The following is a 27,543-nucleotide window of genomic DNA, read 5'->3' as shown; positions in this document are numbered from 1 at the left end:
TTATTACTTAAATTTTGAAGATGAAAAAACTGAGTCTCAATAGGGCTGAGAAACTTCTCTGCAAAATCACACAGCTAATTAGCAGTGGAACCAAGATTTGGCCCCAACGTCTGACAAAGCCTGCATTTGTGTGTGTGTGTGTGCAATGCTACGCTGCCAGTTTCTGAGTTTTTTTAGAGGCCTGAATAATGGAAGTTGTTTGAGGAGGTGAGGAGGTCAGAGTGGTAGAGAGTCTGGAGGTAGGGCAGCTATTACAAGAGGTCAACAATGAAGTAGTTGTTGCCGCATGAGGAGAAAAATGAGAAAGAGGCTTGTGAGAGTGGAGGCAAGTGGAGAGGCAAAGATGAATTCCAAAGACACGTGATGGGATGAGAATGTTCTGTACTTTGTGTGTGAGTAGAGGTAGAGAGAAAGGGAGGACTCCACTATTTCCAGACATTCAAGCTTGCACCTTGAATGTGGGTGAGATGAGATTGTGATAATCATGACTCCATGATTTCTTAAACGCACTATAATATATGGATCTAAACAAACAATATATGGTCCTCTAAAGTAGCTAACTAGGGAGATTTTTGTGTTGTTCTGGCAACACTGCCATTACTCTTGTATGAGAAACTCTTCCTTCAGGATGGATTTCAGCCAAATGGTAAAGGTCCCCTAACTTTGCTAAAGGATGTCATTTCTAGGGGTATCTGGGTACTCAGCTGGTTAAGCGGCTAACTCTTGATTTTGGCTCAGGTCATGACTCAGGGTTGTGTGATCAAGCCCTGTGTCTGACTTCACACTCAAAGGGGAGTCTGCTGGAGATTCTTTCTCCCTCTCCCTCTGTCCCTTCCCCAGCTCACAGAGATATATATATATATACACACACACACACACACACACACAGTCTCTCATAAATAAATAAACAAACAAATAAATAAATAAATAAATAAATCTTTTAAAAAGGTGTTATTTCTTTATCTGATCGCCCATCTGATTTTCTAAGCTTGGGTCCAAGTAAATCAGTTACTTATTTAAAAATCATAACTGAAAGGGATTATATTAGTCAGGGTTCTCCAGAGAAACAGAACCAACAGGATATATACATCCTAGGAATATATCATGGGAAAGCCAGTAGCATGATTCAGCTTCAATCTGAAAGCCTGAGAACTGGTGGAGATGGTGGTGCATATCCCAGTATGAGGGTAGAAGATAGCAGACAGAAAGGGACAAAGGAATTTTCCCTTCATCAGCCTTTTGTTCTGTTCAGTATCTCAAAGGATTGAATGATGCCTACCTGCAGTAGAGAGGGCAATCTGCTTTACTGAGCCCACCAGTTCAGATGCTGATCCATCTGAAACACCCTTACAAACACACCCAGAAAGTGAATGAAGTTTAGTCAAGTATCTGGGCATCCCTAGACCCCATCAAGTTGACAGGTAAAATCAACCGTCACAGGGATGTATCAGCCTTGAGGGTATTCTCAGGCTTTTCTTACTCCTGGGTATAGGCAACGCGTGCCCAGGCAGTCTTGGGTTTCAACCCTGATTCAACCAGTCCCCTGGCCATGTTAATTAACCCCAACACACTTAGGTCCTTCAGCTATGAAATGGATATTACAATTCCTTCCCCAGAGTGCTGTAGTTTTAATTAGGATGCTTTCAGCAGCAAATAACAGAAAAGTCAGCTCAAATGTGTTTAAACAATATGGGAATTTATTTGCTCACATAGGGAGAAGTCTAGAGGTAAAGAGGGCTCCAGGCAAAATGTTATTGGGCCAACTTTAAGTTTTCTTCAGTTCTCTTGTCTCTGTCCTCTTCTGATTGTCAACTTTGTTGTCGGGCTGGCTCCTTTTGAGTTGACAAGAGGATCATCCACAGCAACTGGGGCAACATGCTTTCTCCCTCACATCCAGTGCAGGAGAGGGAAAAAGTGCATCCCTAGTGGTTGAATACATGCATTTCCATTCCATCTGTCTGGACTCTCTTAGAACACATGCCCACACATGGACCCTTAGCCAGCAGCCAAATGCCATACATGGGTTGGCTTAGCATGAGGTGGACTGGGTATTGAAAAGGATTAAGTAGTAAACCCTGAGCATTTCTAGCTCATGTCTAGCACTCAATAAAAATTAGTCATTTTTCCTAATAATGAAGAGAATGTTCTTTGGGTCAATTATACATACACAGCTGACTGTATGTAGAATGTCCTTTCTCTTTAATGTTGATCTTAACCCCTCTCTCGTTCAGTCAGGAGCATAATTTCACTTCCATCAGTGTGGATTACAGGGCAGTGCAGACTGGGATGGTAGCCCTGGGCTTGTTTTGTGCATGAAAGCAGCCCCACTTTTAAGTACAGAAATTAGGACATATGATCAGGAGAGGAATGCTGAATGAGGCCTGGGAAAGAGGAAGAATTGGGAATCAGAGGCAGAGACATCAAAGTGTTACTGACTTGACTTTTGCTCTGTTTTGCTTCTGGTGCTGTCTCTGCCTTCACAAAGATTCACTGGGAGAAGAGATGAGGATAGGGTAGCTCTTACCAGCAATTAAGGGAACTTTTAAACAACTCATCCATCCAGGCATACTTAGAACCTCATTTCATCTTTATGTATTTGGCAACTAGGTGGGAAAGACCAGAACTGAGGCTTTCACACCTATTTAGCACCTGGTTAAATATCACTTGGCACCTGCCAAATGGGTCTCTACCATTCAGGGGGAATTTGCACTGATTACTGTACTAATTAAGCAAAAGTCATTGCTACTCACAATCATTAGGCTAAATCGGTTTCTGGGGAAAAGTCTTGATAAGCAGCTGTCCAATTGAAATGGATTTGAAGGCACCCCACGCACACAGACTCACTGGCAGTTTCTCACACTCTGTCAGCCAGCATAAGCTGGATTCTTATGACCAGGTTCTTGATGGTGACTGAATTCAGGGGTAGTTAGCAGTCCCCAAAGTAGGTGACATGGGTTGTAGAGTCTTAAAAGGTGAGACACGCAAGCTTAATTGAGGTAAATTATACTAAGTATCAAGCTTAAGGGGCAAACTGAGTAGACATTTCATACATGCATTGGCCTATAATTCTCTTTCCTTTTATTTCCCTTGCATTAATGCTTTTGGGGTAGGCAATTGCCTGCCCCAGTGACTTTCTGCATTGCCATATAGGTTACTTAGAAAATTTTATAGACTCATTTTGTGACTGCAGTGTAGTAGATGTCTGAACTATGATTCTTAGGATTTATGTGAACTTGGCATTTGTTGGACAGTTTATTTGAGAGGATGTGTGTTGTGTATGTGTACGTGTGTTTGTGTGTGTGGTGGGAAGGACATACAGTGATAACCTTGGTATCCAACACATTGGGAATGCTTGTGAGGACGTTTCCTGGGGACAACAGATTCTCATAAGAGACTGAGAAGTTTTCAATAACAACATCAGATACTATGCCTGAAGACAAGCACTTTTGAATCAAGGCACAAACTGATCTAAAGACTTGTTCTATCTTTTTTAATAACACAGCTATTACTTTTTATAGAATGTTGTTTTGGAAGTCAGGAGAATGTTGAACTAGGTGGGTATTACAAAAAATATGATGTGGGTCATATGGGGAAGAACATGACCCATAAATATTTGGGGACAAAATTTACTACTGTGAGGCAAGCTCGAGATGTTGTATTGACTATTTCTGATGTTAATACACATCATGAGGCCAGTACATTTTCCTAATATTGCACATGCCAAATGTATTTCTGTCTTCACTAGATTTTCCTGGGACTCTAAGAGAAGTTGTTTCTTTTGGGTGGAGGAGGCGGATAGCTCCACATCATTAATTGTGATGATGTTTTGGGGCAATTGCATCTCACTCTCTGGAAGGTCAGGGGAAAGAAATTCAATTTGAAGCCGATGGAAAATTTCAAACATGGGTGCAATCCCATATAGCAAATACCACAGCAATAAAGTTCTCTACATCCCAGTGATTCCCAATGGCCTATTTGTATCAATGAGCAGTCTTCAATGAGGGGAAAATTGTCCTAAAGAAAACTGTGGACTATCTCTGGGAGTTTGTTCTAATGGGAAACTATTGCCAAACGTCTTGTAAGAGGGGCTGGGAGCAGTAAGGGAGTGATGGCTTGAAGAGGGAAGCTCTCAGACCAAAGTGAGAGTTCAGTGGGGAGGGGAAAGCAGATAGAGGGATGAGTATGAGTACATGAGCCCTTCCAGAAACACATAGAAATCCTGCAGTTCAATGGAGTGAGGGAGGGACATTCAATTCATTTTATTTTTCAAACTGAAGGGAAGAGCGACCTGGATAATTTGGGACACACAGGGAGCAGACATGTGGGTGACATTTAAGTTCTATTCTGTTAGGGACTCTCACCTTTTAGTGCAGTGCTTGGTATCTACCTGCCAGGCATACATTCAGTAATTACCATTCATATACAATGAGAATGGACACAAAGGTGGTACACAAAAGTTACGTTTTAGAGTTAATTGTAAGATTTTAATGACTTATTGAGTTCATTTCCAGGGAGGCGGTGGAATGGGACACAGATGGGAGATGATACTGAAAACAGGGAAGGAGCACAGAGATAGGCCAGGAGGAAAACTGAAGGCTTCACTTCCCAGGCATAGCTGAGAGGGACCCTGCTTCCCCTTGATTTTGAAAGGGAAGAGCATTTTCATCTTTTGAGTGACCCTTTGTTGGGAGACTGGAACTATCTGAAGCCTGTGTCCAGTCAAAGGAACAGTGCATTTCTGCAGTCTGGTTTTCTCTCTGTTTTGAAAGACAAATACAACTGGCCTGGCAGCTCATTCTCTCCCCTTTCTGGCAACTTGGCAGGTGCTGGCTCAGCAGGCATGAGTAAGCTCAGTAGATGGACTGGCCACTGGGCTTCAAGGCTGCATCCATTAAAAGGCCCCCAGGGAGCTTTGTTTGTGTTGCAGTCACAAAGCTCCTCCCTGCTGTCTAAATGCATAGAGTGTTCTAGGGATGGGCCCCCCTGATGGGAATGCTGGGTGGAGCATGTGGACCCTCTATACTTGGCACAGGCTGTGGGATGGTGAGAAGTCCAGGGGTTACATGTTCAGCTGCTTTTCTGCTTTGAAACTTTCTCCCTACAAATCCTATTTTGTATCTGTAGCGTGTGATCCTTTTGCTCCTTGGGAATTGCGTTGCCAAAATTAGGACCAGGCAGGCTTTCCAGGCATCTGGAATGGCAGCAGGACAATCCCCCTGCTGCGAGGGATTAATAAGGAAGAGACAAACCTGGCCTGCCAGCAGGAAAAAGAGTAGGAAGGAGAGAGGCAAGAGAGGTAGACTAATCTTTTTTGACGCTGAAGAGAAGCCATTTCCAGCCTTCTCTTTTGAAAGGATGTTCCTGATTGGTGCTTTGCTCCCCACTTCCAGAAGCTTCCTAGAGCTGACTGGGTTGCTTGGGGGCTGGCTGGGCTTTTGTTTGTTGTCAGGGAAAGTAGAGATGGGGTTGCTGAGGGAAGGAAGGTTGTCTCTGGCTCCAAAGTGAGGACAAAATGAGAAATGTCCCTCACGGGAAATCATGGCCCAGCAGGGTGGTTTGTTGATCACAACAGGAAGACACCCGACAGCTGTGGGCACAGAGGTGGGAGTGGGCACAACTCATGTCTGGAGGGGTCATCCATCCTTCAGCGGCCTTGTTTCGGTTTCTTCCAGAAAACGCCCTGCAGGGCCCACCTGAGGCCTCCAGGCAGATGTCCTCCCTGTCTCCAGCTGGGTGAAGCGCCTGAGTCTGGGCAGGCGCTGCTGGCAGGTCCTCCTGGGGGGCTGGCTAACGTAACTACAGAAGGGATTGATTTCTTTTCCTGTTGACAGGCAGCCTTCCTGCAGATGGCAGGTGGCAGCCCTTGGTCCAAGAGTATCGATTTGCTGCGCGTAGTCTGCTCAAGTTGTAGAAAAACTCTGCACAATTGGCTAGCTAAGGAAGCAGCGACGAGAGGCTCGTCCAGGGGGACTCAGCTGGGGACTGGGCCAGCTATGGGTGGGGCGTGGAGTCCCACAGCCCTGGCTTTCAGGTCCCCTCAGTCCTGGGCCTGTGCACTTGGTCGAGTACTTACTCTCTTGTCATTCACTGTCATATTCAAAAAAACTTTATTGAGCTCGCACTCTACCTGCCGGACACTGTGCTAGGCCCCGGGCCTGGGGGTGACAAGTGCCCGCGGCCAATGCTCGCACCGCTGTGGGCGGTTGCTGCCCGCGGCTCCTGGCCGATCCCCGTGTCTTCACACACCTGTGAGGCAGGTTTGGCTCCATTTCTGGATATGTGAAAACTGCCAAAGGTACAGATGGGAGGGAGGCTGCCGGCCTTCCTCTCTAGCAGTTTAATTGGGAAAGAAACTTGGACCCAAGGTAGCCCATCGTGTTCTGTGAAAAACGCTATTTTGTCTTTCCTAAAGGGAGTCTGGAAGCAGCCAGAAGCTCTGCCCAGGTGAGCAGAGACAGCTGCCACCTGAGAGAGGCCCTAGCATAAATCACACGGACGCCAGGAAAAGGGCAGCTCGGCCAGAACATCAGGACACTCCCGGCTTTGATCCATGGACAACCTGCCGGGGAAATGGGTTGTGTTTCCTTTTCCCTTGCCTGCAAATCAGACACCTTAGAGCTGAAAACCCTGCCGCTGCCTCCTTCGCACAGAAATAAAGGACAGCTCTGGACGCCCGCACGGATTTAGATCTCCCCCTTCCGCCAGCCTCTCCAGGGCAGCCACCGCTGGGTGCTCCGCACTCTGGCCGGACCCGCTGCCCGGTGCCCTGATGTAGGTGCTGGGTGCCGAAGCATGGGTGCGCATTCCTGAATTGTAGTTCTTCCCAGCGGAATGGGGCAGATGAACCCAGGCAGGCAGCTCTTCTGCCTCCTGAAAGCTCCCTAAATTAACGACTGCTGAAGAACATGTTATGAAACACAGGCTAGAGGAAATATGGGAAACTATGAAAGACGTCAGCGCATTCTTGGAGGATGGAGAGCAGAGGGAAGAATGGTGACTGACACCCCCTCCACCCCAAACAGGGTAAAGTTACGGCTTCGGTGCCCACAGAAAAGCACTGCGGAGAAGCAAGCCCAGGGCCCCAGCCAGGCTGTGGGGGCCTGACACAGGGCCCTGAGCCAAAAGATTGATAGAAAATCTGCCTGGGTTCTGTTAGAGGCCCAGGTCTCTCTGCAGTTCCTGCAGAGGTGATAACCCCTTCCCCTCCAATATCCCAACTTCTCCCTTTAGAAATGGATGCTGGGGAGACTCTCCTTTTAAGAACATCATGCACCACAGGTGGTAGAGGTAGCACACAGGTGTAAGTTGGGGTTCAATGACATGTCTACATTCTGAATGAGGGAGCTCTGTAATCCCCCTCCCCTGCCCTGCCCTTGAAATGCTGACCACCAGCCCCTCCTCCCCACTCCCTACCCACCACTGGGTAAGGGCTGGGAGAGGCTGCTTCTTCCCCGAGGTGGGGCTAGGGAACTGAGCAGGAAACATTTGATTCCTGATGTCTGAGGAGCCCCTTAAACCTTAGCAGCTTATAAGCCTGGCCTCGACGTTTAAAACTTCTCATCACTACTATTTGTATTTATTGCTTCTAATTAATTATTAAAAAAAAAAATGACCAAGAAGTGAACTTCCCCGAACTCAAACTGTAACTCAGTCTTTAACTCTCCCTCCCGTGGTGGGCAGCAGCAGCATCCTCAGGTCTGTTTTAGCCTTAGCTGAGCTGCGTAGACTCTGTCTGCACATTGGGGTTCAGGCAGTGGCCAGAGATGGGGTGGGAATTTATACACGAAGTTTGGGGCTTCCTGTGTCTGACTCTCTCCTTTCCAGTTTGCCCCTACTTTGTTGCTGCTCAGGACTCTGATTCTTTAAGCCAGAGAGCCTGGAAGTTTCTATTAGAACTGTCACCTTCTGCTTGGTACAAAATGGGACTTGTACTCAGGCTAGAAGCTGTAACAGAATGAGAAATGACCCAGTGCTTGTCAGCTCTTCTCCAAAGCTGGTTACTTTTGGTCACTCTTCAGTGCCTTCAGATAGTTGATTTTTTACATTTTTTTAAAAAAAATATTTTATTTATTTGAGAGTGTGCACACAGAGGGAGGGAGAGAGGGAGAAGCAGACTCCTCACTGAGTGGAGAGCCCAACATGGGGCTCCATCCCAGGACTCTGAGGTCATGACCTGAGCTGATGGCAGATGCTTAACCAACCGAGCCACTCAGACACCCTTGTTTTTACATTTTTTTTCTAAAGATTTATTTATTTATTTGAGAGAGAGCACGAGCAAGCGAATGAGGGAAGGGGTAGAGGGAGGGAGAGAAAAGCAGACACCCTGCTGAGTGTGGTGCCTGACTGTGGACCTTGATCTCACAACCATGACATCATGACCTGAGCTGAAATCAATATAGATGATTTAACCAACTGAGCCACCCAGGTCCCCCAGTTTTTTACGTTTTGTTCAGGGTTTATAGTGAATAAAACCTCCCTTCCTAGTCTGATAAGCTAAGAGGAACTATGTTCCTCAGGAACAAGTTAACTACTTGTGGGTGACTTTTATTCTCCCATTGCTTTTTCCACCTTACTTAAATATTAGTAAACAGGTAAAGATCAGCAAAAGTCTGAGGAGAGCATCCAACAATAAAAGAGAAATGAAATAAGAAGGGTTCTCAGAAGAAATAGAGATATTGCCCACAGCAGAACAAAATTAAAAAATAAACTCTTCTTTTTCAGAAAGACAAAGATATTTCACCTACAAAACAAAAGCAGGCTACTATTTTTTTGAAAAAGGAATGAAAGAAAAACAACCAGAACAACAACAAAAAAGAATCAGAGAACAAGAAAGATCTTAGAAATTAAAAGTACAGTTACAGAAGTATCAATAGTGGGAGAAATCTCTCATAAAGTAAAACAATAAGACGTGGACAATAAGAAACAAAAAATAAGAATATCAGGGAGTCAATTTAAAAAGGCCAACACCTGACTAATAGATCTAGAAAGGGAGACTAGAAAAGATGGAGGGGAGGATACTATTGAAGAAATAATACCAAATAATGCCCCTGAGCTTAAGACCATGAGTATCTAGAGTCTAGAGCAGGGGTTGGCAAACAACAATCATCCAGGGACCAAATTTGGATTGCTGGCATGTTTTGTAAATAAAGTTTTATTGGAACACAGCTATGTTTCTTTGTTTCCATGTAGTCCACAGCTGCTTTGCTACAATGATAGAGTGGAGAAGATGTGACAGAGACCATAAGGCCCACAAAGCCTAAAATATTTAATATCTTGTTCTCTACAGAAAAAGTTAGCTGATTTCTGGTCTAGAATCAAAAGATCCCTGGATTGACCAACACAATGAATGTAAAAGACCCAGGCCAAGGACATTACCGTGTGTTTTTAGAACAGTAGGGATAAAGAGAAAATCCTAAGAGATTCCTGAGAATAACAAAGGTCACATACAAAAGATCAGAAATCAGAATGGGACTGAACTTCTCAAAAGCAGCTGTGAAGGTTACAAGAAAGTGATTTAAAAATAGTATGGGAGAAACAACTTTCAACCTAGAATTTAATCTGGTGTAAGGATAGGATCAAGGTGTTTTCAGACAGCTGTGACTCAAAAATGGTACTTTTTGTCTTCCGTGGGGGATGTGTTTTAGTATAGTAAGAGAATAAGCCAAGAAAGAGGAAGCTATGGAGTCCTCTGGTAAGGACAGTGATGACAGATACTGGGGTGGCAGCTGTATCCCAGGCCCAGGCAAGAGCAAGGTATAGGAGAGGGTCTCCCAGGAAAGAACGTGGAACTGATGGCTTGTCTATGTAGAGGGGGCAAGCTTCCTCCTGCTTCCTTAGGTTTTGTGACTGGCCTAAGGGTGAAAATGACATAAGGCAGAGTAACGGGAGAAGAACATATACATTTATTCAATATTTTTATGGGCATGTGGGAGATTTCAAAAGATAAAAGAAGACCCAAAGAAGCCGTTAGGCCCAAATGCTTTATTTACCTTTTTATATAAAGAGTGATAAATTATGGGGATGTGACGAGACAGAGGGGCTTGGGCTCAGGGCAGTGAGTTGTGGGACAAGGACTAGGAAATATATGGGGGAATCATGGCTTATTTTAATAGGTTTGTTTGTGTGGGTGCGTTCTGGCACTGACCCCCATACTCTTATGATAGGATTGTTCTTCTGTTCCTGGTCCAGGGCGGGTATTTTTGTTATGTGGAATTTTATGATCTACGTTTCAGTAGGTAAAGGGAGCTGGGAGAGCCATTCCTACATCCTACATCTGCTGTTTCTCAAAGGTCTTTGGCTCAAAATAATCAATATGCCAAAGCAACATGTTTTGGGGTGGCATGTTCCAAACCCCTTCATCTGTGTTGATCAAGTGGATGAGAGCATCAGGAGGTTTCATAGACTGTTGAGTGTTGGGAAATACTTTGCACTGGTTATACAGTAAACTAAGCAAATCACAGAAAGTGCAATTATTTTAAGAAAAACAAAAAAAAATTTGTATGAGAAGGAAAATGTAATTACAGTATCAACTCAATAGTGAATAATATTTACATAATCTGCCAGGTGGCCACAGTGGTTCCCCCTCCTGTTGGATGCTCAAAGAACACCTCCTTCTCCTTGTCCCTCTAGCTGTGGAGGAGGTGGGAGCTGGAATTATGGATCTCTACTCATTCAGCAATTCTAACACATTCTACCTAATATCCTCTATTAAATTTCCCTCTATTGGACTATCTGGCATCGGTTTGTGGGAGTCTGACTGGTACAGAAGCCAATTAATAATATTTGTAATTAATAAGTCAAGAAATAGCAGTGTAAACATCATGTTAAAAAATATGGTAGTAAATACCAGAAAAAAATGAAATAGAGTTGAGAGTGTTTGCCTTTCAACTTGGGTTGGGTGGGGTACGAGTATGCTAGAGGAGATAAAAGAGGGGGGATGGTCATTTTAAGAAACTAGTGAATCACCTTTTTGATTCTGAAAGACAATTGTTTGGTATAGTTTGAAAGAAAGAGATTATGACCAAAGGGGCCTACCTGCTTCATCCAAGCAGAATTATCGAGCACCCGCACCCACATCTGCCACCCAAATCTGTCAGTGTTGGAGCCAACAATGGGAGTCTCTCCAGATAGAGCAGAGATGGGAGAACCAGCCCAAGCACCTTATGGGATGTGAGAGCTCAGAAAGGGGCTGGTCTGCACTGGGTCTCCTGTGGCAGAGATGGTCCAGATGTCCGCCTGACTTCCTGAACAGTGCTATGATCTTCATCTGCTGTGGAGAAAAAGTGAGCTTCACACAAGCCTGTACTGGCAATGTTAAGGGGACTAAAAGAGAAAGGGGCCAGAGTCCGTGTGTCCACACATGGTGAACAAGATTCAGGAGAGTGTTCACGCACAAGTGCACTGGAGCTCAGGGAGCAGGAGTGACAACGCTGAGGAAACAGAAACCCTTGTCTTCCTGGAGTGCTCAGAAGCCCTGGGAGGGAGCTGGGCTTCCTGCTGTTTGATCTTTATTATTTTTAAAAAATATTTTATTTATCTATTTGACAGAGAGAGAGAGAGAGAGAGAGAGAGAGAGAGAATATACAAGCAGTGGGGAGCAGCAGAGGGAGAGGGAGAAGCAGGCCCTCTGCTGACAGGGAGCCCTATGTGGGACTCAATCCCAGGACCCAGAGATCACAACCTGAGCTGAAGGCAGATGATCAGCTGACTGAGCCACCCAGGTGCCCTGCTCTTTGATCTTTAATGGATTTAACAAGGATGTACTGAAGTCTTTCTATGTGCCTGGCCCTGTCTGGGCACTGGAGACATAGGGTAAATAAGGCAAAGTCTCTACTGTAATTTTATTTCTCTCTAATTGATTCCAGTGCCTTTTGTCTTATGAGCCTTCTTTAAAAGTTGTCTTTCATCTGATTTACCTCACTGGTTAAGTCCAGGCTGCAAGCCCTCAAAGGTCAAGTCATATAAGCCAGATATACTTCTGCTGGCCTCATTGACGATGACCACCTACTGTTGCTAGGTCAGCCTAACTGACCAAGCCACCCAGGCGCCCTGGGGAAGGACAGTTTTTAAGCATTCTTTTTTCCAGGGGAGTTTTTTGATTGTCCTTGAGATCAAGTGTGTCTAGGCTTAAAATGCATCATTGTTAGAATATGATCTTTCAAATGTTAAGATATTCCATTTCAAACTCTGGTCCCTTGTTTACCCAAGTCTCTAGAATGTACTTTCTGGGCTGCCATCAACCTTTAACATGTTAATACACAAGAGAGTACATCTTTAAACACAGGCAGTGGAATTCAATTTCCCACAGAGCCTTCTGAAGGTCAGATGGAACATGACATGGTCTAATAGTCTCATGCAAAATGTCCCCATGCTTATTAGAATGTAACTTAGAGCATCTCCAGGGACTGTTGCAGAGAAATCCCTGGGAGAAAGAAAAATGTTAATTTCTTATTCCAATTACCAGTATGCTTTTTATTCAAATGAAATGCCCCTGGTGTGCTGGATGCTTTATGAGATCCATCATGAAGACATGCCCCAGTCCTTATGGCATTTCCATCAAGCAAAGATATGACACATTCTGGGACCATAGAGAACCAGACAGAAAATGCAGAGGAGAAGAAGGGCACTTGAGAGCATTTTTTCCCATGCCAGAGACCAGAGAGACTGAACCCTGATTAACCTTTCTCCTCCTTTGTGGACTCTTTGGCTCTTGGTAGAGAAAAAGGGTGGATGGAGCAGGAGTCATGGGTCTTTTCTGAGTGGGCACACGATCACCTGGAAATCAAAACTTCAATTGTCATCACCCACAAGATAAATAAAAACCACACAGGCTCTTCCGGACTTTCTGATAGCCAGTTCCCTCCCCTGCCAGAATATCTCAGGAATTTGCAGCGAGTTAACTCTTTTTGAGCACCTGCCCCTCTGCTCTCTCTGTTGTGGGGGGTGATAAATAGGACAGTGGCCATGTGTGGTGAGTCCAGGTGACACTGGTTTGATCGGAGTCTGCTAGGATGAATTATTTCTCCTGCTCTGTTTTTCTGTGGTGGTGGCAGTGGCTCAAGCTCTTGTCTAAGTACCAGTTTACTTGGGTCTGGTCATGCTAAGTTATAGGCATTGGTTAAGATTGTTTAAATAAGACTGCAAGTAATAGAAAACCCTTGTTAAAGGGTATATCTTTTTTAAAAAGGTAAAACTGTGACTTTCATATAAATACATGCCAATGATTTTATTTAACCCATTAATTAAAGAGGATGCTAATAAGATATTATAACCAATTCAAAGGAAAGTCCGTAGAGCAGAGACATATATAGGCAATTAGGAATACTAAAATTCATTTGCTTAGCAGAGCAAAACGTGGGAGATCAGTCACACCTCTGCTAGACAAAATTCATTTGCATGTTTATGAACAAAAATCATTTGCATTGCTGGCAGTTCCATGTAATTTACAGAGTTGTAAAATAGCTCAACAACACTGAAATGTGCAGAGGCCCCATAGAATCAGATAACCTGGAAGGGAGCACTAGACAATGCCTCATTTTCCTTTGAAGATAATTGGTCCATTTCAAAGTCTTTCGGTTTTTTTCCCCTTTATCCCACAGTGACTTAAACCAGTAAGGCATTCATTTTTCTCATGTACTAAGAAATGTGTAGATAAGCAGTCCTAAGCTGGTGCAGTAGTTTATAGAGGCATTAGATCCAGTCTCCTACCTTCTGCTTTCCATTCTTAGTTTTATCTTCATGGGTTCCAGATGGCTTCTGTGCCTCCAGGCATTTCTTTCTGAATTTCAGGTAGGAAGAAGGGGGAAGAGCCCTGATTCTTCCCACTTTGAGATTTTCTCTTCCTATTTGGGAAAAGAAAAGCATCTCAGGGATTGTATGGCTACCCCAGCTGTAAGGGAGACTGGGAAGATGAGTATCCTGTATCCTGGCATTTTGCACTCTGTAGCAGAGGAGAACAAGGGAGAGGAGTCACCCAGCGGTTTGGGGACAGCCCGTCTATATCTGCCATACTATACTTTATCCTTTATTAAGAGTTTCCTATGGGGATCCTAATAAGAGTTTCTTCACTTAATACTATAGATAAACTTTTATTTAAGATTTTAAAGACATTTAGATTAGGTATATGCAGCTAGTTACAAGTGTAATAGCAAGGCTACAAAATATTGAGCTTAAATATATATATATAAAAACCCAATCTGCTACTGGGAGGATTATGAACCAAAGCTCCAAGTTCAGAAAATTCCCCAGGCTTGCAGGATTGTTTGGAATGAAAAATCCAAGAAGTTGTGTTCATACATGGAAGGAATTTTTTTCCCTTTTCTCTTCCTCCTCCTCCTCCTCCCCCTCCTCCTCCTCCTCCTCCTCCTCCTCCTCCTCCTCCTCCTTCTTCTTCTTCTTCTTCTTCTTCTTCTTCTTCTTCTTCTTCTTCTTTTTGGAGCAAAATTGAATCTGAAAATCTGACAGCTAGAGGCATTTGTGATGTAGGTGGAATTTGTAGCACTGGAATATTTGAAGTGTTGTGTTTGATCCAGGAGGATTATGCTTTTGTGCTTTTTCTCTTAGATTTTTCTATTCTTTTTGATAGGGAAACAGGTCCAGATGTGTGAGCCATACCTTCCTAGGTAATTCTCTGGAAAGCCTTATCTGTCATCTGGAGTACTTTGGCCTCTATTTTGGAAACATAACAATTTGATCCCATTGATGTGTGTCACTGCAATCTTCTACATCCAAATTTCTATTCTATAATCCTTGTTGGTGCTTTCTGTGAGTGGGTCAGGGGTACTCATGGTTGGCTCTTCTTTGGGAACAAGCTTCAGTAGCATAAGCCTACTGTTCCCCCCCCCCCCCAAAAAAAAATATCTCAATGACATTTGATGTTTGGATGGGATTTTAACTATGATTTACTGAGTATTATCATTTAGATATTTAGAACCAAACCTACATGTGTTGTACCATCCATCCCTCCTCACTTGGGGAAGTAGTAAGAACTATCAAACCATGAAAGTCTGGATGAGCAATTCCCTTCTGTCTAGAGTCTGGACCATCATCCTTGGCTAATGTGACCTATAGGAAGAGAAAAATTCTTTTTCTCTTTACCCATCTGTCTTAATCCATTCAGGCTGCTATAGCAAAACACCATAGACTGGGTGACTTACAAACAACAGAAATTTATTTCTCAGGAGGCTGGGAAGTTTAAGATCAAGGCAATAGCAGATTCAGCATCTTGTGATGGCTGCCTTTTTGCTGTGTTCTCACATGGCTGGAGGGGTATGGGTTTATGGGTTCTCTGTAGGGTCTCTTTTATAAAGGAACTAGTCCCATTCTTGAGGCTCCACTCTTATGTACTAATCACCACCCAAGGACCTCCACCTCCTAATACCAATGCACTGGGGGCTAGGTTTCACCATATGAATTTTGTGGGGACACAGACTTTCAGTTTATTGCACCATTTTAGGTTCATTGGCTAGGGCTTTGTAAATTAGACTGACAAAAGACAGATTAACATGAGAAAAACGCCGAAGTTTACTGGCATCTTCATTGATCTCAATACATATGGGGACACTTAGTAATGAGTAACTCAAAGGAGTGCTTAGAACTTGGGCTTAGAAGGCTTCTTAACACAAGAACAACATATTTTTAGAGAAGTGACAAAGAAAAGAAAGGGCCTTAAGTTTTGGCCCAAGTTTTGACAAATTGTGGGAAGGTGAATGTATGGGGAAACTAATGGGAGATAAGGCCTAGATAGTAAAGTTTATTATGTAGGCATCTCTGGTGCTGTGTGTGGGCTGATAAGGGCATAGAGTTCTCTCTGGTAACTAACTTCTGTCCTTCTTGGTTGAGAGTGGAGAGGGCACCCTTTTACAAATACATGTCTTGCTTTCAGACAAAGAGAGGGAGGGCAGAGAGCTTTTTTTTTTTTTTTTTTTGTTATCTGTTTCTTCTCAATTGCCTTCACTCAAGATAATAATTGTGCCAGTCTGGCCTGTTTTGAGGTGATATATTCTGCTATACTTCAGACCCACGATGTTACTGATGGGTGATTCTGTAAAACAGCTGTCATCTATGTCCTGGATGCTCTTCCTTCCATGCAAGCCTTACTGGCTCCCATTTCTACTTTTCAGCTTTCTCATTTCTTCCATTTTTGTTTATTAAAGATTTTTATTTATTTATTTATTTATTTATTTGAGAGAGAAAGAGGGAGAAGGAGAAGCAGACTCTCCACTGAGCAGGGAACCCAATGCGAGACTCAACCCCAGGACCTGAGATCATGACCTGAGCTGAAGGCAGATGCTTCACCAACTACCCAGGCGCCCCCTCATTTCTTCCTGTTTTATGTGGCTGTTTTCTTTCTCTCTTTTCTCCTGTGTCTTTTCTTATCTTAGTATCAATTTCTCACTTTTGGGTTTTTTTTTCCCTCTCCCTTTTTTTCTTCCTGCTCTCAGTGAGCAAGCTTCTCTGTTTCCTCTCAGAATGCAATCAGGAAGACAGGCTCCTCAGGAAACAGGCTCTCTATTTCTGGGGATTCCTGCTTTTTAGATGCAAAATCAGGTAGTTTTTTTTTTTTTTTTTTTACTTCAAAATATCTATAGCCACAGCTGGTGGCAGAGGCCTGCAGGGGGGCCAAACCGTTGCAGTTCAAAGGCTGACTGCTGATTAGCACCCTGAAGAGACCGGGGAAAATATACCATCAGGTCTTTTAACCTTCCTTGTAGGGGTCACAATACAAATTGTCCATTTACATTTTGAAGAATAACGTGGGACTGGAGAACCGTTTGGCTCTCTGGAAATGTCAGTGCCAGTATAACAAAGGGGAAAGGAGGAGTTGCTGCCTGGAGAAGTCACCATAGAGCTTTGGCGGACAGTTATGGCCAAAGGTTGCCTGCAAGCGGCTATTAGCAAACTGGGAATAAATGGATGTTTGGCAGGAATGGGAAATCCTGGCCATTCTGTCTGAATGTAGGATGGAAATAGCCTTAAATCCCAAATGAGGAAATTTGGTTCTAGGCCTCATATAAGATGTGTGGATCTTATTTTCCATAACCTCACTGGCTCTTACTTTTAAAAATGATTAAATCTGCAGTCTCCGGGATCATTTCCAGCTCCAAACAAGTGATTCTATTCCCAGTGAACTATACCAACATAACCCCACTGAAGAGCAAGGATATTCTTTTTAAGATGGTATGTTTAACAAGCCAGACATTAAAATGCAGTGCAAGCTTTTCATTAAGGAGTAGTAGTGCTTTGTAGCTGGCCTCAAAAAAAGGTCTCTGTTTTGAAGTCAGACTAGAACGTCCTATACTGTTTCTCATAAGTCCTTAGAGAGATCCAAAGAGCTTAAACAACTTCAGAAAAGAAACTTCAAAAGACCTTTTTTTTTTTTTTTTTGGACAGAGCAAAGGTGTTTAATATAGGAACATTCTCAAATCACATTGGAAAAGATGCTCACACGGGTGGATGCAATGGAGATCCACCTTGGAGTGGGTGATCTCCACACACTTTAGGGCCACTCCTTCCCATTCCACAAACCCCGAAACATTCAGCATCTTTATCTCCCACCTTTTATTTTTTTTAAAAATTACAAGCAGAAGCTCAGCAGACACATGGCTGAAACAAAGATATTGGATCATCAAGTGTAAATACATCCATGGAGCAGATTGGTTTAGGGAAAGGGCAGTGCAAAAAGAGAGACCCTAATGTTATGATGGTGAATATGTTGAAACAGAAAATAGATGAAAATATGGCTTTAAATTGTAAGGTAAGCAAAAAGCAACTCCCTTTGATTCAAACAATGCTACAGTTCCTGGTAACACCAACAATAATTATAATTACTGACCAATATTTATTGATTGCAAATGGCAAGATATAGTGTGAGTGCTTTGCTCATTTGATCTTCACAACTACTATATCATGTAGGTAATATAAGTGAAGAAATCAAGGCTCAGAGATGTTACATGCTCAAATTCGCAAAGTAAGTCAGGGCATCAGGACTTGTACCTGTATCTGTAGGTGGAATTTGTAGCAATGGAATATCTGAATTGTTGTGTCTGATCCAAGAGGGTGATTCTTTTGTGCCTTATCTGATACTAGAGGTCATGCTCTCAGCTGCTCTGCTCTGGTGCCTTGTGAAGTCACTGGTTTCCCCCAACCCCCATTTTAAGTTTGTGAATAGTTTATTTTTCCCCTCAACTTCAAATCTTCTTTTTTTTTTTTTTAACTATCCTCCAAATTACATCCCCATCTTTCTTTCTAATGCAATTAGAGTCTGTTCCAGAAAGCTAAATCTGCAAGTGTTTCTGACTAGAGCAGAAAATTCATTATATTTGTTTAATTGTAACCCAGATAGAAGAACCTGAGGATGAGATTTTTATTACCATTCTCATCAAATCTACATCTCTAATCCCATGGTCCTATTTTTCCACTTAACACTGTGTGGTTGTGAGGAGCTCCCTCCTGAGAGGCTGGACATGGCAGGAGGAAAGCTTTAGGATGATCACTGGGGCAGGGCTGGAATATTTCTGGGTCCTTCCTTATGGCTGCATCAAAACATTATCCCCAGTTCCTAAACTTGAATGTTTCAACAGTGTCCCTGCAGTTTTCTCCATTTCGAATGGGAAGTTTTCAGCAACAAAGAAAGAAGAAACATGTTTTTTTCACAAGGGTTATGTTTTGGATTTGATTGTACAAGTAAGATGTGGTGAATACTAGCCAGACTCCCAAGTTTGTTTGTTTGTTTGTTTCTCTTTTCATTATAGTATAGTTGACATATAATGTTATATTAGCTTCAGGTTTATATTAGCTTCAGGTGTACAACACAGTGACTCAACAATCAGCTCACCATAGTTATCATGTGTCACCATACGAAGTTATTCAATATTACTGACTATATTCCCTATTAAGTACTTTGTATCCCTGTAATTTATTTATTCTACACCTGGAAACTTGTGCTTCTTTTTTTTTATATTATTTTTTTATTGGAGTTCAATTTGCCAACATATAGCATAGCACCCAGTGCTCATCCCGTCAAGTGCCCCCCTCAGCGCCTGTCACTCCAACCCCCCGCCCACCTCCCTTTCCACTACCCCTTGTTTGTTTCCCAGAGTTAGGAGTCTCTCATGCTCTGTCACCCTCACTGATATTTTCACTCATTTTCTCTCCCTTCCCCTTTATTCCCTTTCACTATTTTTTTATATTCCCCAAATGAATGAGACCATATAATGTTTGTCCTTCTCTGATTGACTTATTTCACTCAGCATAATACCCTCCAGTTCCATCCACGAAACAAATGCTGGGTATTCGTCGTGTCTAATGGCTGAGTAATATTCCATTGTATACATAAACCACATCTTCTTTATCCATTCATCTTTCGATGGAACCGAGGCTCCTTCCACAGTTTGGCTATTGTGGACACTGCTGCTATAAATATTGGGGTGCAGATGTCCTGCCGTTTCACTGCATCTGTATCTTTGGGGTAAATCCCCAGCAGTGCAATTGCTGGGTCGTAGGGCAGGTCTATTTTTAACTCTTTGAGGAATGTCCACACAGTTTTCCAGAGTGGCTGCACCAGTTCACATTCCCACCAACAGTGCAAGAAGGTTCCCTTTCTCCACCAACATTTGTTGTTTCCTGTCTTGTTAATTTTCCCCATTCTCACTGGTGTGAGGTGGTATCTCATTGTGGTTTGGATTTGTATTTCCCTGATGGCAAGTGATGCAGAACATTTTCTCATGTGCTTGTTGACGATGTCTGTGTCTTCCTCTGTGAGATTTCTGTTCATGTCTTTTGCCCATTTCATGACTGGATTGTTTGTTTCTTTGCTGTTGAGTTTAATAAGTTCTTTATGGGTTTTGGATACTAGCCCTTTATCTGATATGTCATTTGTAAATATCTTCTCCCATTCTGTAGGTTGTCTTTTGGTTTTGTTGACTTTTTCTTTTGCTGTGCAGAAGCTTTTTATCTTGATTAAGTCCCAATAATTCATTTTTGCTTTTGTTTCCCTTGCCTTCATAGATGTATCTTGTAAGATGTTGCTGTGGCCAAGTTCAAAAATGGTGTTGCCTGTGTTCTTCTCTAGGATTTGGATGGATTCTTGTCTCACAACTTGTGCTTCTTAATTGCCTTCACCTATTTTACCCTTACCTGAACCCCTTCCTTTCTGATAACCAAAGCAATCTATAGATTCCGTACAATCCTAATCAAAATATCAATCATATTTCTAACAGAACTAGAGTAGATAATCCTAAAATTTGTATGGAAGCACAAAAGATCCCAAATAGCTGAAAGCAATCTTGAGAAAGAAGAGCAAAGCTGGAGTTATCATAATTCCAGATTTCTACCTATATTTCAAAATCATCATATAGTATAATGTATATAGTAATAGTATATAGTAATAAAAACAGTATGGCACTGGCACAATAAATAGACACATAGATCAATGGACTGGTATAGAACACCCAGAAAAAAACCCATACTTATATAGTCAATTAATTTATGACAAAGGAGGCAAAAATATACAATGGAGAAAAGATAGTTTCTTTAGTAAATAGTGCTGAGAAAATTGTACAGCCTCATGTAAAAGAGTTTCAAACTCAAATTTCAATAGGAAACATTCAGGTGATATAACCAGCCTGAAGTACCTGAAGTCAGGCAAGAACTGTGGAGCATACGTGGCCCTTCTTAGAGACAGCCTCTATTTGGCCCCAGCTGATTATTACCTCCTGGAATTGAGGGTTCAACATAACCAAATTTTTCATTTTTTACAAAGGAGGCATAAATTCAGAGGTTTATATGAAGCATCTCTGTTTTTTGGATGTTGGCAACTAATTTTATAAATCAAAAACACTCTGAAGAAGAAAATTTCTACATAGGATAAAAAAACCCACATCGAATGCAAGCTGGTGCAGCCACTCTGGAAAACAGTGTGGAAGTTCCTCAAGAGGTTAACAGTAGAGTTACTCTATGACCGAGTAATTGCACTGCTAGGTCTGCTAGGTATTTACCCTAAAGACACAGATGATGTGAAATGATGGGAAACCTGCACCCCAATATTCATAACAGCAATGTCCATAATAGCCAAACTGTGGAAGAAGCCACAATGTCCTTTGACAGATGAATGAAAAAAGTGTTGTATATATATGTGTGTGTGTGTATATATACACACACACACACATATATATATACACACACATACAATGGAATACTACGCAGCCATCAGAAAGGATGAATACCTACCATTTACTTTGACGTGGATGAACTGGAGGGTATTATGCTGAGTGAAATAAGTCAATCAGAAAAAGACAATTATTATATGGTGTCACTCATGTGTGGAATATAAGAAATAGTGAAAGGGACCATAAGGGAAAGGAGGGGAACTGAGTGGGGGAAAAATTAGAGAAGACAAACCATGAGAGACTCCTAACTCTGGGAAACAAACAAAGGGTTGCAGAAGGGGAGGTGGGTGAGGGGATGGGGTGACTGGGTGACAGGCATTAAGGAGGGCACTTGATGGGATGAGTACTGGGTGTTATACTGTATGTTGGCAAATTTAGTTTAAATAAATATGTATTTTTAAAAACCCACATAGACTTGGCCTTGTAAGCTGCCATTTTGCAGCCTGTACTTTATTGAGTGAAGATAGAACAAGGATCTGCAAAAAAAGAAGAGAAAAAGAAAGAGAAAAGCATTAGACCTTCTCAAGTTTCAGAAGGGATTGGGTAATATTCTGGAAAGCCAGCACTCCTCCACAGTCAGAGCTACAAAAGGCCAGACTCGAATGCCAGCAGTTCTAGAGCGGAGGCCAGAAGGCCATGTGATGGAAATGTTGTAGACCGAGCTTCTACTTGACATGTGTTGACACCTAGCTTTCTTTCAGCTTCAAAGGTCTGTGATTTTATGCGACTAAGAACTAGGTGCTATGAGAGATAAATGGAGGAACAGGTTACTTTGGTTGTGGGAATCAAGGCTCATTCTTGCTGGTACAATTGCTTCTTAAGATATCTTTAAAAAGGAAGGTAGAGAGTAGATTGCTGGAGACTCACCTGCTTGGTGCTCAGGTTTCTGAGAGGAAACCATTCAGAGCAAGAGGAGCACAACCCAACTGACACACAAGATATGGCATTTAAATAGGGACCTAAAGAATAGGAAAGATTTGGACCAAAAAAAATTAAATAAAAGCATTGATGGGAAAAAAGAGTGATCTTTTAGGAAGCAGCAGTTGAGAGTAAAGTCACAGAGATAGAATATGGATAGCCAGTCCAGGCAACCTCCTATGGCTAGACTTGACCACTTCTTTTTCTTTATTTAACAAATATTAATGTATTTAACAAATACTGTACTTGTTAAATAAAGAAAAGGGCTTTCCTCTAAGGGCTCTCCAAAGGGCTTTCCAAATAATAAATCCTTTAATTCTCATAACATCACTATGAGGTAGTTATAACCAATAATACTAATTATACTCATTTTACGGATGAGGAGACTGAGTGTTTTACTAACAAATGCTTAATCTAACATTTGCTAGATTCTGATAAGTACAGGACATAAGACAGTGATCCCTAGGAAGATGAGAGGCAGAACTCTATTATCTACAGCTCCCCAAGAAAGAAGGCTGCCTTACAGAACCACACAGGGGATTTATCTGGGGGAAGGGGACGGCAAGCTGGAGCTGTAGGAGGTGGCTTGTCTATGTATGACAGGAGGGGTAAGGTCAACTAGATCTCACAGGCCCCTGCTGGATTCTGCAAGTGCAAAGAAGAAGAGGCTGTCTTTGGACAGTTAGCATCAGGGCCTGATGGCAGTTGGGTATTATAGTGTTAGAGCCCCATAAGGAAAACAGTGAGGGTGTGGGTTTAGCAAACTGTCTGCAAAGAGGAATTGAGAAATTTGTAGCTATAATTTCAAAACTGGGTCAGGATAACACTTGTGAAATATATTATCCTGAGGCAGAGAGACACAGAGGAACTTGCCCAAGGTCACCCAATAGTAAATGGCAGAGGCAGGATTCAGCGCAAGGTGGTCTGGTTCCAGAGTCCATGTGAAAGGAGGCTAGAAAAATAGGTATGAGAATGGGCCAAAGAGGCACTTGAAAGCCAGACAAAAGTCCTTGGATTTTCTCTGCTTGAGTTATCACAACAGCAGTGATGAGGGTTCAGCTGGAAGACAAGGACAAGTGTGTAGAAGGATATGCAGTGTGAGGAAGGAGCCTGGGCTGTGACCAAGCTGTCATCCTTGCCAAGCTGACATCTTTTCTCTCCACCACATATTTTTTTCACTTCTCTTTTTTTGGGTGGTTCCTTCTTCCACTAAAATATATGTGGTCTCTTCTGGTCCTTTGGGGAGAGACTATGGCAAGGGGGATGGAGTTTTTGCAGATAAGGGAAAAAGGACCTTTACAAATTTTTCAGTGTCCAATATCCAATATTTAAAATTCTTGTTTAGAATCTCCTGAGTAAAAAAAAAAAAAAAAAAAAAAAAAGGAATCCCCTGAGTATGTCTCTGAGCAAAGACTGATTATTCAGAGGGTTGGACCTCTTGTTCTGTTTGCCCCCATGGTCCTTCTCCCCCACTGTTTTTTTTTTTTAATTTTATTTATTTATTCATAAGAGACACACAGAGAGAAGCAGAGACACAGGCAGAAGGAGAAGCAGGCTTCCTGCAGGGAGCTGGATGCGGAACTCCATCCCAAGACTCCCAGATCTTGACCTCAGCCAAAGGCAGACACTCAACCACTGAGCCATCCAGGTGCCCCTCCCCTATTGTTTTTGAACTCAGATTAGGATTCCTTGGATAGATGACTGCCAACGTAAGCCTCTTTGTTTAATTCCCTTGATCTATGCTAAACCTCTATATTCATGTTGAATAGATAGAGCATCGGATATTAAGGAAGCATCTGTTTTGTTTTTCTCCTAAAAATTAGCTAAGAGCTGTAAGGGCAGGAGAGTGTGAAGCCAAGGGAATTCCCAGAGCAAGTCTGCTTGGGGAAGTGGGTTTTGTACCTTAGTGTCCTCCTTACCCTCCTGTGCTGGCTGAGCATTTCAATGTGGAACTGTCCTGGGGCCCGGAAAGGCTGGTTGCTCCTTAAGCTGTATTTAAAAGGAATGAGAAGAAGGTGGGTGGTGGGGGAGAGGGGCTGTAGGGTTGGATTACTGGGGATTCACCCACTTTGGTGCTCAGGTTTCTGAAAGCAAATTCCCTAGAGTGAGGAAACACAACCCAATTGACTCAATATCCCTGAAAGTACTTGTGGGATTTGTTATAATAGCTCCCATGACATAAATTACACAAGAAGTCTATTTCTGTGCATTGCTAACCAGGAGCATGACAAAGTCTGAAGCCTCTCAAACATACCCTGCTTCCCCCCGCCCCCCCCCCCCAGCTGAGCAGAGCCAACGTTCATTAAGACTTTTACATATTTTGTGTCATTTGAACCTCAAACAACTTTCTAGACAGATGCTGGCCCTCCACGTGGAAGCTGCTCTCTCCTGCTTGCTACCCTACCTGAATCTGATCTGCCTTTAGACTTTACCCGGCCTATTTCTGCTTTCTCCTAGTGCCCAGAAAACAGTCTCAAGCATTTGTTTGGACTGTTGTGAATCGAATCCAGGCTCATAATTCTCTCTCAGTTGTCTGTCTAATTAGTTTAAGTCATTAGAGGTAAAGCAGCCATGTGAAAACAAGTTGATTTGTTGCTCCCGTCAGGGCTACAGGACTTCTTGCATTTTATTTTTAATAAAGTTCTCAAAAAACAGGATTTTTTTTTAAAAAAAGCATATTCGCATAATTATGAAGTTTGAGGTTCTGTGCCTAGTTGCACTGGGGAATTTGTTGTATGTATAAGAGGGGAAAACAATCTTCCATTTATACCACCAAAGGCCATTGTTCATATACCCATGGGCTGGCCCCTCTACCCTCCACCAGACATTTACTGAAGATTTTCTATGGCTCAGGCACTGTGTCAGGCCCTGCAAATTTCATATGAAGACAGGAAACCTTTGTGCTGAGTTTGGGTGGTAGGGGTGGGGGGGTCTAAGGAAGAGACCAAAGGGAACCAGCCAATGACAGATAATAGTAGAGGAGCAACTGAGGAGGGCGTCAGATGAGCAGAAAGAAAGATAGGAAGTAGGTAAATATATACAAATCAAACCTTTCCAATGTCCAAAAATACATAACTAGGGCAGCCCAGGTGGCTCAGCGGTTTAGCGCCGCGTGCAGCCCGGGGTGTGATCCTGGAGACCGAGGATCAAGTCCCGCGTTGGGCTTCGTGCATGGAGCCTGCTTCTCCCCTTGCCTCTCTCTCTCTGAATAAAAAAAAAAAAGACAAAAATATATAACTATATGCTAGAATGTCAGGAAAAATAATAAATCTATAGCCAGGCCTATGTCAATATGGAGTAACACAGAGTACTTTTTCCTTCTGGCTTTATTGAGATATATTTGTAATGTAACACCAAGTACATTTAAGGTGTACAATGTGATGATAGAATATATGTATATATTTCAACATGATTACCACAATAAGGTTAGTTAACACATCCATCACTTCACATAGCATTTGTGTGTATCTGGAGGATTGAGAGCTATTTAGATGTACTCTATTGGCAAATTTCAAGCATACAATACAGTATTGTGATGCCATCATGCTGTCCATTGCATCCCCAGAACTCACTTACCTTATAAGTGGAAGTTTATACCCTTTGGTATAAACCTTGTCACCTTTACCTATTTCCTACCCCCAACGCTCCACTCCTGGCAACCACAAATCTACTGTTTCTATAAGACAAAAAATAAAAAATTATTATTTTAGGGCAGCCCTGGTGGCGCAGCGGTTTAGTGCCGCCTGCAGCCCAGGGCGTGATCCTGGAGACCCTGGATCGAGTCCCACGTCAGGCTCTCTGCATGGAGCTTGCTTCTCTCTCTGCCTCTCTCTCTCTCTGTCTCTATGCATAAATAAATAAAATCTTTAAAAAATTTTTTATTTTAGATTCCACATATAAGTGAAGTCATATAGTATTTGCCCTTCCATGTCTGACTTATTTCACTTAGCATGATGACCTCAAGATTTATATATGTTATTGCAAATGGAAGGATTTCATTCTTTTTTTGTGGCTAAATAACATTCCATTGTATGTATGTATACACATACACACCCAGAGTTTCTTTATCCATTCATCCATCAATGGACACTTAGGTTGTTTCCATGTCTTGACTACTATAAATAAGGCTGCAGTGAATATAGGAATACAGCTATCTTTTCAAGATAGTGATTTCATTTCCTTTGCATATATACACAGAAGTGGGATTACTGGATCACATGGTAGTTCTTTTTATTTTTAAGTTTTGAGGAACCTTCATACTAGTTTCCATAATAGCTGTACCATATTGCATTCCTGGTGACAACACACAGGGTACTCCTTTCACCAGCACTCATCATCTCATGTCTTTTGATAATAGTGATTCTAGTAGGTGTAGATACCTCATTGGTGACTTTGATTTACATTTCCCTGATGATTAGTGATGTTGAGCACTTTATCATGCACCTGTTGGCTATTATCTGGAAAAATGTTTATTGTAGTCCTTTGCCCATTTTTAAATTATATTCTTTCTTTTCTTCCTTCATTTCTTCCTTTCTTTTTTCCTTCCTTTTTTCTTCCTTGTTTTCTCTCTCTTTTTCTTTTTTTTCTTTTCTATCTTCTTTTCTTTTGAGTTGCATGAGTTCCTTATAAATTTTGGATATTAACCACTTAACAGATATATGAGTTATGAATATTTTCTCCCATTCTATAGGTTGTCTTTTCATTTTATTAATCATTTATTTTCCTATGCAGAAGCATTTTAGTTAGATGTAGTCCCACTTGTTGCTTTTTGCTTTTATAACTTGTGCTTCTTGTGGTGTCATTTCCAAAAAATCATTGCCAAGACCAATGTCAAGGAAACTACTTCCTATGTTTTCTTCAAGAAGTTTCATGATTTCAGGTCTCACACATAAGCTTCTGATCCATTTTAAGTTAATTTTTGTGTTGATGTAAGATAGGGATCCAGTTTCATTCTTTTGCATGAGACTATCTAGCTTTCTCAACACTACTTATTGAAGAGACTGTCTTTTTCCCATTGAGTATTCTTGGCTCCCTTGTCAAATATCGGTTGACCATATGTGTGTGGGTTTATCTCTGGGCTGTTGATTCTAATCCATTGGTCAATCTGTCTTTTTTTATGCCAGTCTAATATTAACATGATTATATAGTAAACTTTATAGTACAAAGTAAAACTTTATATAGTTTGAAATCAGGAAGCGTGTTGCCCATAGTTTTGTTCTTTCTCAAGATTGCTTTGGCTTTTGGTCTTTTGTGGTTCTATATAAATTTTAGGACTGTTTTTTTCTGTTTATGTAAAAAATGTCATTAGAATTTTGATAAAGAGTGCATTGAATTAATACATGGGCTTGAATAGTATACACATTTTAACAATATTAATTCTTCTGATACATGAACACAGGGTATATTTTCATTTATTTGTATCTTCAATTTCTTTCATCAATGTCTTATAATTTTCAGT

General features: G+C 42.0%; 1 protein-coding gene across 15 annotated transcripts in view; it reads left to right on the top strand.

The window, feature by feature from the left end:
- LOC144320748 (uncharacterized) overlaps positions 1-27,543 on the top strand; it is a 315,500-nt gene that overhangs the window by 197,025 nt on the left and 90,932 nt on the right. For 2 of the 15 annotated variants that reach the window (XR_013386378.1, XR_013386382.1), the window contains exon 4: positions 6,413-9,126. The exons of the other annotated variants lie outside the window; for them this stretch is intronic. The gene's annotated coding sequence lies outside the window, so the exon portion shown is untranslated. Of the gene's footprint in view, positions 1-6,412; positions 9,127-27,543 lie in introns of those variants that run through there. 15 annotated transcript variants of the gene reach the window in all.

The sequence above is a fragment of the Canis aureus genome, chromosome 9 (assembly GCF_053574225.1).
Source record: "Canis aureus isolate CA01 chromosome 9, VMU_Caureus_v.1.0, whole genome shotgun sequence".
NCBI classification, from domain to species: Eukaryota; Metazoa; Chordata; class Mammalia; order Carnivora; family Canidae; genus Canis; species Canis aureus.
The sequence above is the reverse complement of the archived record's forward strand: the minus strand, read 5'-3'. Positions and strand labels throughout refer to the sequence as shown.